At 53.3% G+C, this 11,305-nt stretch overlaps 1 long non-coding RNA gene across 1 annotated transcript; it reads left to right on the top strand.

The window, feature by feature from the left end:
- Positions 1–223: 223 nt before the first annotated feature.
- Positions 224–8,436, top strand: LOC121829449 (uncharacterized). The gene is made up of 4 exons (XR_013051356.1): positions 224–357; positions 2,893–2,990; positions 7,923–8,010; positions 8,314–8,436. It is a non-coding gene; the product is annotated as an uncharacterized LOC121829449 (long non-coding RNA).
- The last annotated feature ends 2,869 nt before the right edge of the window (positions 8,437–11,305 follow it).

The following is an 11,305-nucleotide window of genomic DNA, read 5'->3' as shown; positions in this document are numbered from 1 at the left end:
CCTTAGACTGCCTCTCTCCTCTCCCTCTGGAGAAGTTCCTTTGTCCCAAGTTGGGTCTCAGAGCCCTTAGCAGAGAAGGGTGGAGGAGGATGGTGGGTCTGAGTGACATCTGACAATGTCTATCCTATCAGCTTGAAGACTGACATCAACAAGCCACAAAATAAGGCTTCTCCTCCGCCTGGGGCCCTTGCTTGTCTGCTGTGGGGTGTCAGCACTGAGAAAGTGTCTGTCTGCTCAGAGGAATACATGGGTACACACTGTGCAGCTTGAGGCCATCCTGCCTGGCGTCCACCATGAGGCCAGCGGTTCGTGAAGACTCTCGCTGCTGAGGCCTCGGTGTCCTGTGAGAGCCGAGGGGTGAGCTTACCACTCCTGTGTGTCTGTGTGTCTCCCTGGTGGGGTGGGGAGGCACTCTGCAGGCTGTGGCTCTCCCACATTCACAAGCGATTTGGTCCCTAAACTCCTCTATAAGTTTCCCAACCCCAACAAAGCTGCAGGGGTTGCGATCCACCGACATCACTATTACCACAGACTCGGGGACCCTGTGTTCTAACTTGTGTTGAAGGAGGAATTCCGAGGCAGTAGCTTGTCATGGTTAAGGAGCAATCCATCAGCAGGTCTTTTGCCTGTGTCTACCATGTGTCTCGCACTGGGCAGACATGCAGGGGAGGGCCATCAAGCCCTGGCTTGAGCCTGCCAGATGCTTCTAGCCTAACTAGAGTAGGAACATAATCTGCCACCAGTGGTGATTCATAAGCTCAGCACACCTTAGCTTCGGACCAGTAGCTTTGAGTTTACGGGCTGGCCAAGAAATCCTCTACAGCCTTCAGCTCCTCCCCCAGAGACTCTGGTTTTCTGGGTAAACTGTTGTCATCAGACTGTCATCCATGCGGGTCACAGAAACCATGACTCAGCAGGTACTGTCCCTCCCCAGACACACTGACTGGATATGTCTGCAAGGGAGTGGGCTCAGATCCTTGAGAGTGGAAGGTGGGGCTGGAGTGCTCCTAGCACCCGGGTTCCACACCCAGCACCACAAGGATGACACAAAAAAGGACCAACTCCTGGGTCTCAGAACTGTGCCCCTAAGAAGCCGAGAAAGGAAAGAAGGGGAACTGTCTGCCGGCCTGAGGAGGGTCCAGCTGCCCCGGGGAGTGTGTGAGTGAGTGTGTGTGTGTGTATGTGTGTCCCCGTGTCCATAGCTATGTGCATGTGTGTGTCAATTCAAAGCTGTGTGTATGTGTGCATGTGGGTGTGGATATGTATGTGTGTGTGTACCCAGATGTATGCATGTGTATGTATGCATATGTGGGGGGGGCATATGTGTGTGTCACAGCTGTGTACATGTGTGTGTCCATCCAAAACTGTGTGTATGTGTGCATGTGGGTGTGGATGTGTGTGCATACGTGTGTGTACCCAGATGTATGCATGTGTATGTATGCATATGTGGGGGAGCATGTGTGTATGTCCACAGCTGTGTGTGTGTGTGCCTGTGTGTGTACATGTAAATGTGTGTCTATGTGAACACACATGCATATGCAAGTGTGTGACCATACAGGAGCCTGATCATGGAGCATCTGTGCTCACACATTAGTCAAGCCCCCCCAAGTTCTCCATTCATGCTTATTACCATTTTCGCTGTGGAGTTTCCAATCAAATGAGAAGCTACCCAGGTGCAAAGCGTGAGTTTCCTTCCATGCCTGGGGGTACGGTGCTGGGAAAACTGTAAACTGAACAAATGAGAGACAAATGAGTGAATGAATGATTCCGGCTAGCCCAGGTTTAAAAGGCAGGGCTGGCCCCTTCTCGGTTCAGCCCAGCTCCCCAGCAGGAGCCAGGGGCAGAGGTGGAAGTGTTGTTCATGCGTGAGCGGATCAGCAGCAGTCAGCTAGGAGCCAGGGCCAGCTTAGGGACCAGGGAAATCATGGTGAGCTGAGCAGGGCCCCAGGCGTTTCCCTCAGAGGCTAGTACATCTTGCAAGCAGATGAGAGGCATGTGGTGTGGAGGACAGGCCACTGGAGGCCTGCTCTTGCCTGGTACCCAGGTGCACTGCCTGTAGGGGTGACAGGTAACTGGGGAGGGAGGATGAGGGGGAGGAGAGGAGAAATTTGAGAAGGGTGTCATGTGCCACTATCCTGGGGCAGGAGGAAGAACCACAAGAAGCCAGTGTGTTCAGGGAGGGGGAGTGCCTGGTGGCCCTGGGGGATGCTCCAGTGGTCATCAGAACCATGTCTTTGAGTCCCAGGGGGCTTGATCTCCATTCAGGAGCAATGGAGTCCCTGAGACTGTATGGTGGAGCCAGACATGATGGGGGTGTTGTACAGCCCTACAAGCGAAGGCGACAGGAAGCTCAGCTGGCCTTGCAGAGACAACTGACCCTCCGTTAGAGCAGACAAGCGTCTGGCGTGGCCAACAGAGATTCTGCAGAAACAGGAGTTTGTGGTCCTCCCAGCAAACCCGTTCCTCCCTGAACCTTCTTTGTGTGCCCTGAGCCGTCCCCACCTCGTCTCTACAGTTTGTAGATATGCCAGCTGGGCACCGCCTGGCCCTCTAGGAGGGTGCATTACAGTTTGTATTGGACTAGTTTTTGTCTTGGGATAGCTTCAGATTTATGTCTGAGAGCTGCAAGCTGGAAAGGCCACATGTTTGCCCTCGAGACGCTTCACGTGCAATTTGGGAATTTGGGAACCGCTCAAAATAGCATTTGCCCATAAAATTGCCTGAAATGCAGTCCAAATGTGTCTGTAAAAGTTGACCCAGCGACGAGTAATTGTTATTAGTTCATGTGCTTCAAGCTTCCATACAGGGCTGGGCGTCGACTCAGCCAGGTGCCTGTGAACTCGGGGTGATCTTGGAGATGCAGATGGGGACATCTCATGTTCTGTTTTGCAGATCGAAGCAAGGGCTCAGCACATTCTCTGCATCGTGCTGGCAGCTGACCTCGATGCACAGAGCAGTACTGGCAGCCCTTCTGAGACATTCCCCTTAAGGTACATTCCTGATCTATGTATCAGAATACAAGGGGAAAGGGCAGGTTAAGAGATGACAAAATTAGATCCAGTTTCCCCACTGAGGAGTGTGATGCAGCCCGTGGGGCTTCCTCTTACCGCCATGTTATCAACTTGGAAAAAGAAATGTCCTCATGGCCTGAAACCCTCTCAGACTACGGCAGCTGTCACCACCATCGCATTTCCAGACTCTGTCCACTCTCCGAGTGGACATGGGTCCCCATGAGCAATGCCAGCCCCTGTCCGTGTTCGCTGTGACACCATACAGACAAATGGACACCATGCCCTTTGTACTCAAATGGGCCCATGTGAGAGGTGCCCAGTGCCATCAGGGAATGCACAATACCCACCCCCACCCCCCATCCCCGCCCCCAATCCCAACAGCGAGGAGCAAAAAAAAAAAAAAAAAAAAAGAGCGGGGGGGGGGGGGGGGGGGGGGGAGGGTGGTGGTGGTGCTGGAAGCAAGTGCTTGTCTGGTGTGGGAAAGTCAGTGCGTTCTATACAGCTGGGGGGACATCACCCACCCTCACCCTCACGCTGTGCTGGGAAAGCAATCACCACGTTGTGACAATGACTGTGATTTAGGCAGCTAAGTTTCTTCTGGTCAAAGGACGGGGTGCTGTGGGGGGTCTGGCAGAGCTGTGGGGGGTCCCGTGTCCTTTGGTCAAGCTTCAGACCTCCCATGTTGTAGCTGGATGACCTTAAGTCATTTACTTGACCTCTGTTCCTCATACTTTGTCTCTCAACACTGTGGGACCTAAATAAATCACACACACACACACACACACACACACACACACACCACACACAAACACACACATACACATACACATGCATACAACACACACACACACACACACACACACGCATACACCACACACACAAACACACACACATACACCACACCACACACACACACACACACACACACACACACACGCATACACCACACACACAAACACACAGGTGGCGGGGGGTGGGGGAGTCAGCAAGGGCCTCTGTGCCCTGGTCCTTCTAGCCCCTCTAGCCCCACCCCTAACCCCCAACTCCATTCTAGAATGTTCTCTTTGCTCACTCTAGCCGCCCAGGTCGGCTTTCATCTTCAGTCACAGACCTTGCCCCTGCTCTTCCTCCTCCTCCTCCTCTTTCTCTCTCCCTCCCTCCCTCCCCTCTTCTCTCCCTCTCTCCTCCCCCCAGCCCGTCTCCATCCCCCCCACTCTTTCTCTCTGGTGTGCTCTATTCCTCTCTCTTCTTCGGGTCTCCCGTGTCTGGGGAAACACACTCAGGAGAGCATATGTATCCAACAATTTAATGCCGGATTCATTCTCTTTCTCGGTTTCAGTTCCACACCCCAGGGAGTGGATTCTGGTTTTTCACCGGCCATCTTGAGCCGAGACCCTGCCACTCTTCACTCATAGGGAGGAATTGGGCTCACTGAATAAAATGACTCGGCGTGGGGTGGGATTCAGGGGCAGGGAAGGAGGATGGTGAAGGAAACATCGTGGGCCATGGTCAAAGTTGCTCACCATGTGAAGGTAATGGGAGACTGCTCTGCACACCACCTGCACCTGGTGTGTGTGCACACGTGAGTGTGCATGTGTGTGCACACACACACGTAAGTGATGCTGGGGATGGAACCCAGGGCATCACACATGCTGGACAAGCAGCTCACCACTGAGCCACTCCCCTGGCCCTCTTTTTACTTTTATTTTGACACAGGGTTTCACCAAGTTGCCCAGGAGGGCTTGGAACTCACTCCATAGCCCAGGTCGGTCTGGAACTGGCAAGCCTCCTGCCTCAGCTTCCTGAGTAGCTGGGATAACAGGTCTATACCACCAAACCATGGCTCTTCCCATGCCTCTATCCAATCCCGGGGTCCTTCCCTGCTCTGCTCAGGGCCTAGGGCTTTGCCAGTGATGGATTGTAGGAGGTTCTTTCTTGATGGAGACCCATAACCGAAAAGGCAATGCCTGAACTGATCCGTCCAGTCATGGGGGAGCAGCTTTGCCATACTGAAAAGCTAGCAGTTAAAAAGGTCAGTCATAATGGTGGCTGTGATTAGCTCGGTGGCTGGAAAGGGCCTTTCTGAATATTGACATCAGGCATATTTGCAGGCCTTGTGGCTAGCAGGTGTGCGCGCCTGAAGACAGGAAGGTAGATCTGGAGCGGCCGGATGGATGGAATGAGCCACAGGCCATTCAATCATTGTTTCCCTCCTTAGATTTCTAGACCCTTGGAAGACTCTAGATAGACCCCAGGCCCTGTGGCCACTGGGGAGATGCCTCAGGAGAACAGTAGGACTTCTTAGTGGGGAGACCCTGGGATGGAAACTGCAGTTCTGAGGCAAATAGACTAGATTCAAGTCCCAAGAAAACTGCTCGGCTTCTCTAGCCTCAGTTTCCCCGTCTTCATAGTAAGACTAAGAGCTGCCACTAGCCTGGCACTGATCAGTGCTCTGAGGTCACTGCCCACCTCAGGTGTGTCAGGCCAGCAGAGGCCATCACAGGGAGGACAGCCACCACCCAGGGCAGTGAGCTGGCCAAGCTCCTGACACATGGCTCGGACCCAGGCTTCCACTACTAGGCACACTTGAGGGCATCCCAGGTGCTGGGTACTGGACAGAGCCCCGGGCTGTTTGTAGGTGTGACCGTATGGCTGGCCACACAACTGGATGGACTGTCTCCCTCCTGGCCCCTTTGCTGGAGTCCCAAGGAGGAGGCAGGAATTCTGACAGGGGAGGCTGAAAGATGGGTCCCCACTGCCCCATCCAGATGATCTGTTGGGGCCCCTAAGCCCCAGAAAAGGCCAGCGCCTGACAGGGCCTCACCCTGTGGCTCCCAAGGGCCTTGTCAATCAGACCCAGGCAGGGCGCCTGGGACAGGCTGGCGGCTTGAAAGAAAGCCGGGCATTGTTTTGAAGGGTTAACCCGTTGGCTTCTTGGGTTTCACCGGGAAGCCTGTGTGGCCGCAATGGCCAATTTAGTATTTGTTGGGAGCTGGGTGAGGCTAGCCTGAGGAGCGGCCTGCGGGCCATAGGTAGGCCTGCGGTCATGACTTATGGGAGATGGGGGAGGGGGAGGGGTGCATTCTTATCCCATATTTGGTGATGTGGTGGGCTTTCAGGCCTCCCTAGCCCTCATTTGTCAGGGTCTTAATGAGAAACCCCAAAAGGATTTAAAACGTTCCCTTTCCCAAGGACAGGAAATAAATGGGAAAGTTCTAGGGAATTAGGGGAAAACCCCCGAAGCGAACCAGAGACAGTGGCCTTTGTTGTCTGTGTGCGTCACACGCGTGTGAATGAGAACAAGAGGGTGTCTGAGAGGCTGTGTAGGAACACCTGTGTGGATGTGAGAGCAGCAGAGATACGGGGGGCGGGGGGCGTGAAAGAGGGTGAGAGAGAGAGACAGACAGACAGATAGACAGAAAGATACGGGGGGGGGGGAGGAGAGGGAGAGGGAGAGGAAAAAATCAAGACCGAGAGAGAGACAGGGGGAAAGATGTGGGAGAGGGACAGAGATAGAAAGAAATAGGACAGAGACAGAAAAGAGTCAGACAGACACAGAGAGACAGAGAGACCCTGGGGACGGGTAGAGGCCGCTTTTGGCTCTCTGCGCTCTGATTCTTAAGGTCAATATTCTGAGGCATCGGGAATGAAGTCCCCGGCTAGCAGACAGCCCGTCTTCCCGTCAGGCTGGAGATGGGGCTGAGCAAACCCTTGTCCATTAGACAAAAGCCACCTAAGGAAGAAACCTACCCTCGCATGAGTCCACACTGCTGAGGATGAGGGGCGGTATCTGGTCCCCACCACACTTCCCTGTCTCATCTGCAGCACAGGCTCCTGGCCACACGCTGACTGGAAGAAGTGTGTGTGGCCCTCCCCTGGGGACAGAACTATTTCTATGTAGTAGTTTCCAGCTTTGTGCTTGGTAGCTGCATCACTGCTGAGGTTTGAGTATGTGTCCCTAAAAGGTCATATATCATAGGCCTGAGCCCCAGCTTGGTGTAATTGGAAGGAGGTTATACTTTCAAGAGACGGGGATTTGGGGGTCTTCAGGACCTTGAGGGTGATGTAGCAGGGTTATGGGAGCCCAGGCTCATCTTCACTCTCTCAGAGTTCCCCAGCCCTGAAGTAAGTAGGTCTGCTGCTTCACCACATACCCCAGCTGTGAGTCATGTCCTGCCCCAATGTCCAACCTTTTGTTACCCCTCAAACGAGCTTCAGGACCTGCTTCTGTTTTCTCGATCAGGCCGCATCCCACCTGGATGTTTGGAGATCAAGACAGTAGAAGTGGAGTGGGGAGGGGAGCTGCCATGGCTGCCCAGTAGAAGGTCCCCCAGGGGCCACCTTCTCTCTAGGGCTCTGGCTGACCTGGCTGAGCCCCTCGGGGATGCACTACAGAACAAGGTGTTTACCTGCCCTATCCTTTCCTTCTGATGGAAGAGGCCACCCTTCTGCCCTCTCCAATTTATCCAACATTCTGGCTCACCCCACTGTATGTCACCCAGCTTCTCAATCCTGTCTAGGTGACAGCCTCCCCCAGAACAGTGATGATGTGTGAAGATTAGCAGCTGGTGGCATCAGGTGGCCAAGTTCTTTGGCTAAGAGTTTATCTATCTATCTATCTATCTATCTATCTATCTATCTATCTATCTATCTATCTATTGATCTATCGATCTATTGATCTGTCATCTATCTATCTATCTATCTATCTATGTGTGTACATGTGTGTATGTATATGATACATGAATGTACACACACATACATACGTACATACACACATCTGTGTGTGTATGTGTGTGTCCAAACCTCTGCCACTGGAAAGCTGAGGCCCAAAGAGAGTAAGGGACTCTCTGCAGCCACACGGGAGTCTTTGGTGGCATTATCTGTATCACATCCAAATGCTCTTGACCTCAGGACACCTGCTGGCCCCGGATTCAACAGACAGACAAAGCAGACCCAGATTCAATCCTGTGCACCTTGCCATCTCCCAAGGTGTTATGAGGTATGAACTGGGGTCACTGTGTCCTGGCCCTCCCTTCTTCCCACACAGCCATCCTTTTCTCAACAAGGAAGAGGAAGGGAAATGACTGTGAGAGGAGGAACTTGGAACATTCCATACTGTGGGGCTATGGGGTTGCAGAGCCAGGTCACCGCTAACGTCACAATGCCTGTGAGCAGTGAAGCCCTTCAGGGTCTGAGCAGCAGCTACAAGCCAAATGACAGGCTGCCGTGTAGTGGGGGACACAGGGAGGCTGGAGGTAGTGCAGCCACGAGCTGATCTGGGCTTTCCCTCTTCCCCTTTCAGGGGCTTAACCAGCCAGGAAGGAATGTGCTGCGGTCAGCACAAAACCAGGATGGTCGGGCTGTAGGAATTCTGCTGAGCTGGGGGAACTGGACTTCAGGGCCATTTACAAAATGCAGAAGGGGCCAGGCAGGCTTGGCAGCATCTGGCCTGGCAGCCGAGGTGACTTCCATGCCACTGGGGTGACCATGTATTGGGACCACACATGCGCTCCTGTTCACTGGCCCGCTTGGGCTCAGGAGCGGCTACAGTGATGCTCGCATCATCACTGGCAGGAAGCCTGGTGGCAGCTCTACCTGGTGAGGTCCTGAGGACCACAGCTCACAGGGAGGCTGGAGACAAAACAAGCCAAAGATGGCTTCGCTGGCCTGTGAGGCTTCTGAAGGGCAGGCTCATCTTGGTGATATCTCTATCTCCGTATCTCTGGGTTCCCCTCGGGCCACATGTGGCAATTCTTGACCACTAGTGCTGGCTGATGAGGTGACTGGAGGAACAGAGAGGAGAAAGGGAGAGAGAGAGAGGGAAGAAGGAAGAGGAGGAATGATGGATGGAGGGTGGGAGGCAGAGAAGGCTGCTCCTCTCTCCCTTGTGAACTCACCTGCTGCTTTGAATGTCCCTCCTGACTCCACAGGCGTGGAGGAGTCCCCATGGGTGGACATAACACAGGCCATCAATTTATCCTCTGCAGAGTTCTCACCACACAGTCAGGCAGAAAGGACAACAAAGGTCTGGGTGGGGTGGGGGACTCTGTGTGTGTGTGTGTGTGTGTGTGTGTGTGTGTGTGTGTGTGTGTGTTTAGGCAGTGTGGTCAATCGACCTCATCCATTGAAGGATGAAGTCTCTCCGGTGCATCTGGCTATCTGTACTGTCACACCTTGCCAACTCTTGACCTCCCAAGGGAAGGCAGGAACTTGAGACGAAAGCATTTCTAGAATGTGACTCTGATATTTTTTATCGGTGTGGTTCTGTGCAGCCAGGTCCTCCAGTGCCATTCTGCCCATCCAAGTCTCTTCCCTGAACCTGGAGTTCAGTTCTGCACAGGTATGTCTGAGGATGGCCGGAGTGTTTGTAAAGGTGGCCGGCCATGCCTCTGTGTAGTGCTGCCTTTCATTCAGATAAGGGGACAAGAATCAGAGCTGGCAATTGCTTAATTGCGTGCATGTGTGTGTATTGGTTGTGTACGCACATGTGCATACCTGGGGTGCATGTGATCGTGTGTGTGGATATGTGTGTGTATCTGGGGTATGGCATGCATGGGGAGCACACTGGAGTCTAGAGCAGTGGCTGGCCTCATGACCTGCATGATGAAACCCCTCCAAGACCAGCTCTCCCTGGACTGTTTATTTGCTCCTGTCAGGGGACAGTGAGTGACTTTTTTTTTTTTTTCTAGGCCCATTTGCCTGTGAGTGACATCTATGTGGGACTTGCATTCCCCAGGAAGGAGCGCTGTGAGCAGCAGGAAGCTGACCTCACCACCCTGAGGTACTGTATCCTCTCTTCTCCTGGAGGGCAGCTGGCCTGGTCTCCTGGGGACCCGATAGGTCTGTAGGTCTGATGCTGTTCTCCATGGGTATTGGTCCTATGGGAGTGGGGGAGGGGATGCAGAAGCTCAGCTGCTGAAAAAGATATTAATATCATTCTGCAGAGTTGCTTTCAGTTGGAGCAAATCTCCCTATGTGGCCCAGACTGGCTTCAAACTGATGGCAATCCTCCTGCCTCAGCCCCCTGAGTGCCAAGATCACAGATATGCACCAGCATGCCTGGCTGAAAATGAAGTTCTCGGGTGTGTGTGTAAGCCCCCAGTTAGTGGTCCTACAGAACAAAGAAAGCACCTGTCAGTCACCCAGCCTCCACCATCCAGGCAGTGCAGCTGCTGCTTGGCCGTGTGATTGACAGGCAGACCAATCTGTAAACTGCAGATGTCTATGCCACAGGAGGGGTGATGCTCCTCTGTGCTGTCACCGGCAGATGAGGTGAGATGCCTTGCTGCTGACTAGACAATTGGTACTTTTCTGGCTGACAGAGATGGAATATTGTTCCTGCCTCCCTGCTAGGAAACAGAACTGTCTGCCACTGAACACAGATAGTCTTGGTTATCTGGTTATGAGTCTCAAAAATGGGCTCTGGACAGCGGAATTAGCATTGCCTTGGAACCTGGAACTCAAAGATCCTTTGTTGGTTCCACCTGCACTGCCTAGTGGGTCGGACTAGACGAAGCCAAGGCTCTTCGGGATAGGAAATGGAAAATGCCTGAGAGCCATGGCAGAGCATATGGGCTAAGAAGAGGGCCTGGGTAGTGCTGGGGACCCTGGTTCTTCTGGGTCTGACACAGGAATACCACATATGCAAGGGAAAGCTGGAGCAGCTGGAAGAACAGGAGGGTGTGGAAGACAGGGCAAGTTCACTCTTGCTCTGAGAATGGCTGTGGCTCACGAGTCCCTTTCCCTTCCCTGGACTGGCAACCACCATGTGGACACAGCCAGCCCCTCGGCTCCTTCAACTGAGTACAGGGCCGTGTGAAAATGTGGTAGCAAATGCTAGTTTGGCTGATACAGCAAGCCAATCACCACACCGGGGTGGATGTGCAGGTGTCTAGCCAGCTGCACCCTGCACACTAGGGCGGCCGGACCACCCCGCCACCACCTTGGTGGAAACAGGGCAAAAATGGAAACTCTAGACTCTGCTACCTGTACCTGTCTCCTGCAGTCCTTGGTGGGCCTGTCCCTTTGGCTAGAACATGTTTCAACACTGTCATCAAAGAGACACAGCAGGCATCTCTGTGTCAACACAGATACTGGCCTCCCTTCTATCCTGTCCATCGCTGGAATCGTAAAGCCAAATGTGTCTGGCTGGTCGCCTGCTATGTGAGCAATGGAAAAAAGCCAAAAATAAGCACTGCAAGTTGATGACTCTGGACCATTGGTGGAAACCGTGCCCAGATTGGGGCAAGAATGAGAGAACCATGGCCTAATGAGCATACAGCATCCATGGACCC

Source organism: Peromyscus maniculatus, chromosome 5, assembly GCF_049852395.1.
Source record: "Peromyscus maniculatus bairdii isolate BWxNUB_F1_BW_parent chromosome 5, HU_Pman_BW_mat_3.1, whole genome shotgun sequence".
Classification (NCBI taxonomy): domain Eukaryota; kingdom Metazoa; phylum Chordata; class Mammalia; order Rodentia; family Cricetidae; genus Peromyscus; species Peromyscus maniculatus.
The sequence above is the reverse complement of the archived record's forward strand: the minus strand, read 5'-3'. Positions and strand labels throughout refer to the sequence as shown.